Source organism: Oncorhynchus tshawytscha, linkage group LG07 (assembly GCF_018296145.1).
Source record: "Oncorhynchus tshawytscha isolate Ot180627B linkage group LG07, Otsh_v2.0, whole genome shotgun sequence".
Taxonomy (NCBI): domain Eukaryota; kingdom Metazoa; phylum Chordata; class Actinopteri; order Salmoniformes; family Salmonidae; genus Oncorhynchus; species Oncorhynchus tshawytscha.
The window spans coordinates 13,256,738-13,260,924 of NC_056435.1; the positions used below are offsets into that span (position 1 = coordinate 13,256,738).

At 43.6% G+C, this 4,187-nt stretch overlaps 1 pseudogene; it reads left to right on the forward strand.

Annotated features, from left to right (window-relative positions):
- Positions 1-1,359: 1,359 nt before the first annotated feature.
- On the forward strand, positions 1,360-3,465 carry LOC112255196 (annotated as a pseudogene).
- Positions 3,466-4,187: the final 722 nt, after the last annotated feature.

Here is a 4,187-nt window from a genome sequence, read left to right on the forward strand (position 1 = left end):
TAGGCTCCAGATGAGGCCTGCTCACTGTCCCTCACACTCCCCTCCATCTGACGCACCACTGGGAACGATCATAAATCACCTGACACACACACACACACACACACACACACACACACACACAGCCACAGTCCACATTCTTCAAGCCACTGGAGCCACTTGATCATCTGACGTGGACGTTTAAGATCCCCGTAGAGAGGCCAAGCTTCAAACCCCCAGGGTGTGATGGCTTTTCCTCATAGGGCTTATAAATGGGCACTCGCTCTATTTTAATATGAAAAATCCTAAATTACAACTTCATTTTAGCAAATTCAGAATTTAATCACAGCAAATCCTGTGATTAACTTGATTACATTTTGAATCTTTTGAAAGCCCTAATTATCTGTCCTCTTGTCATAACCAAAACTATAAATATCATTCAGTTATAGAATGTTACCTTCATTTAACTAGGCAGTCAGTTAAGAACAAATTCTTATTTTCAATGACAGCCTAGGAACAGTGGGTTAAGTGCCTTGTTCAAGGGCAGAATTACATATTTTTACCTTGTCAGCTTGGGGATTTGATATTGCAACCTTCCAGTTACGAGTTCAACACTCTAACCACTAGGCTACCTGCTGCCCCAATCTTCAATGCGTTGTCGGACTCGCATATTTTCCGCCATTTTCATCAAATATGACAACGTTGTGAAGCCACGCCCATTTTCTGAAAAATTGCATTATGGGCCCAAAAAGTACACGTATACTTCATATATTGGCGAATTTAGTACGACATCCGGGTACTTTTGGCATACTAACTATATCCATACTATAACCAATAAGCATACTTTATACTCAATTTACGTCACAAATATTATGGTTAGTATGAGAATTCGAACACAGTTTATAAGCAAAAGTCAGTTATGCTGAGGGTGCATCTCAAAAGTGTAGAGTCCTTTCATGCCCTACCAAAAATCAGAATGGGGCTGTGAGTAGATTTGGTTGGGTTTGTTGTGCTTGTCTCATTCAGGTCATTTAGTCATGCTCAGAGTTGACGTTTTCCAATGCCATCACGTAGTCAAGAAACATCTAACCTTGCCAGCTATGGTCCACAGCAGCAAGCCGCAGAGCCTGTGAGCACAGACTAAAGGATACCCACCCAATACCTATTCAGACCGCTATGCCATTTGAACAAAGGATACCTGTTCAAGTCCCTGTGCAAACTGAGCACGGGAGACCTGCACCATCTCCTGTACAGTTTGAACATAGAAACCCTGTTCAGTAACCAACCCAGGTGCCTGTAAAATATGAACCTCAACCGCCTGCCAGAAAGCAACCGGCGTTTCAACCAGGGAAACCGCCTGTGCATGGCCGAGTCCTGAACCATATGGTGAAGGAGGAAGCAAAAGAGCCGGAGAAGTTTGAGCGGAAGAATCCAGTGTCTGCCACCAGTGTAGCGGTCCAGTGCAGGGAGGACGTGGTTCGGGTGGAGGTCAAGCAGGATGTCCTTGGGAAAGGCACTCCCATTGTAAGAACAAATGAGTTTGGAGTTGAATGCCATTATCAAAGCTAAGGACATTTATTTAATTCTCACTTTTCAAATGTTTTCCGTGTCATGCTCTAATGAACACAACCCTGGCTCTGGCTGTAAAAAGTTTGTATCCATCAGGAAGCGCAATGTGACCAGTAATGCTCTGAAGCCTACCTGGGTTCCCTTCGCCTCCACCAAGGTCTCAGAGCAGCAGCTGGTCTTATCTCTCAGGCTCTTGACAGGTGGGTATAGAACATAGGGTTTAAAGGTGGAATCTGTAACTTTCATCACTCCAGTAGAAACTTGAGATACTGTGAACACATTTGGCCAAGAAGCAAAGCAAATTCTTAATCCCCAAGGCCGCACTCAAACTTTGAAAACAAGCGCAGGGGCCGCATATTTGACTGGAAATAAAGGTGAGGCTACACCTTTAAAGTTGACCTCTGCTATTTTGGGCTATAGAGAACCACCGTATCAGTCATAATACCCATAACCTAGCAGTCAAACAGGGAAATGGTTCCACTCATATTCCCCATAGGGCATTGTTATGTAGGCTTACTCTGCCATGATGTTTTGATAACTGTGTCAATCTCTCTAGGACATTCACTTTTATTCATGTATTCTCCTGTATTTACCCCCCTAAATGTAGTAATGGATAAATTGGCAAGGTCTATTCAAATTGACAATTCTCTGTACTGTTTTGTGCAAGTTTAAAATTCACACAATACCTGCTAGCAAAGGTGTCAGCTAGAGATGACATACAGGACCTTGCAGGGATTTGCATGAGTCTTGCATGTTGTCGACATGGATGCTAATTAGCATTTTAGAATCTGAGAGTAAAGGGAGCAGAACATATTGATAAAAGTAACCGTAGCCATGCAAATCTCTCTTGGACATCAAAACATCACACAGACCTTGTTTTAAGAGTTTCTAAAATCCCCTATGGGGAAAAAAATGAATGGTGGAAAAACAACTGGAACCATTTCCCTGTTTGACCGCTAGGTTTTATGGGTATTATGACACCTCAACTCTAGGGCCCTATTGCTGCTTTAGCTTTTCTTCTCTTTCAGATGACTGGCAATTTGAGAGGCCCTCCAGTGTCCACTTTCTGGGGTATGTCATGAGGATTGAAGCCTCCATTATCCAAGCCCACCACACAACTCTCCGTGTCTCCGTGGACAGCTGTGTGGCTACGCTGGCCCCTGAAATGGCCTCTAAACCGTGGATATTCCTTCATTGAGAACCATGGGTGCGTGAGCGTTCCCCTTACTATACTTCTGTATATTGTGAATGTAAATTCAACTTTGTTTTTATTTCATCCCATTAGGTGTCTGACTGATGCTAGACAGACAGGCTCCAAGTCCCACTTCCTGCAGCAAACCCAGGATGACAAACCCCAGTTTCAACTTGAGGCCATTTTATTTTTTAGTCTGTATGTACTGTACTCACCTGTCATGTTCATTAGGCACTAAATGGAAGAAACAAACAGGGAATACCTGGACTTTTCCAATAAGAAACACTGACTTTGACTTTCTGTTGTTGTGTACTCTAATGAACACAACCCTGTACAGGTCATATCTCTCCTACCTTCCTATAAATGTATATCACATGTCATCTGAGAGCAAGGTCGGCCTCTGCTTCCATTGACCCAGAACACGAGGCTTGCTCGTTTACTTCAGAGGCAAACCGGTTTGTCTATGGGGATCGAGTTTATACTGCAAAAAACTATAATTCTGCAAACATGGATGTTTCTTTATTGGAATTGTGTAGAGCTAGGACCCAAAGCTATACATGGTTTTCATTGGTTTGCATTTTCTGAACTGGGGTCCTGTTTTCTTTCCTCTAAGGTGGGTTTCAGCAGGTCGGGATGACCTGGTGTGTGGCTGCTGGGACTCCACCTGTGGCCTGAGAATGGGGAGGAGTCTGCTGACTGACAATGTATTTCACCAGAGTAAGCTTTGAAGTTTATGATTTGATCTATGCTGGTGGTGCTTTTCTATCAAGTGGTGTCTAGCTTGCATCTCTTCCCCATCCGATTCTGTACACTGACGGATCACTGTTTCACAACAGATAGATGGGAGGCGGAGGCTGCTCTCGGGTTCCATCTTAGTCCAGGACTCCGACTGGCTACAGACGAATGAGTTCCCTGAGGAGCAGGTGTCTCAACTAGAGGTCAACTACCAGAGCACAACAGGTGAAGGACTTTTGCATTAGCTGTAGTTGTTCACTAGGGCACACCTTAAGGAAACATTTACCAATGGAAAGTCAAAATCTGCGTTCTTATTGGACAAGTTAAGATACCTCCCTATTTCAAAATGTTTTCCACTAACTGAAGCTTTGAGAAAGTGCTAAAAACCCATGCTATAAGCAAGAGCTTGTAGGTAAACATTTGGACAGAAATGTTGTATTACTCAGGTGTATGATAACACTGTATTGTATTCCGAGTGAAATAATTGAACCTCCTTCCTCAGGCGTGTCTCTCTTGGGGATACTGCTGGCTGCTGTGGGAGTGGTCTCACTCACTTGCATGGCGACATTGCTGTATTTGAGGCTACGCCAACCCCACAGGCAAGCAACCATGTAGATGACAATAAACCTGTTGTGAACTGACTCCAGTTCTCTGCAGTCTTATTTACTATCTTTGGAATAGGGTAGGTTCCAGATCGTTATTGTAGTTGCGCCGA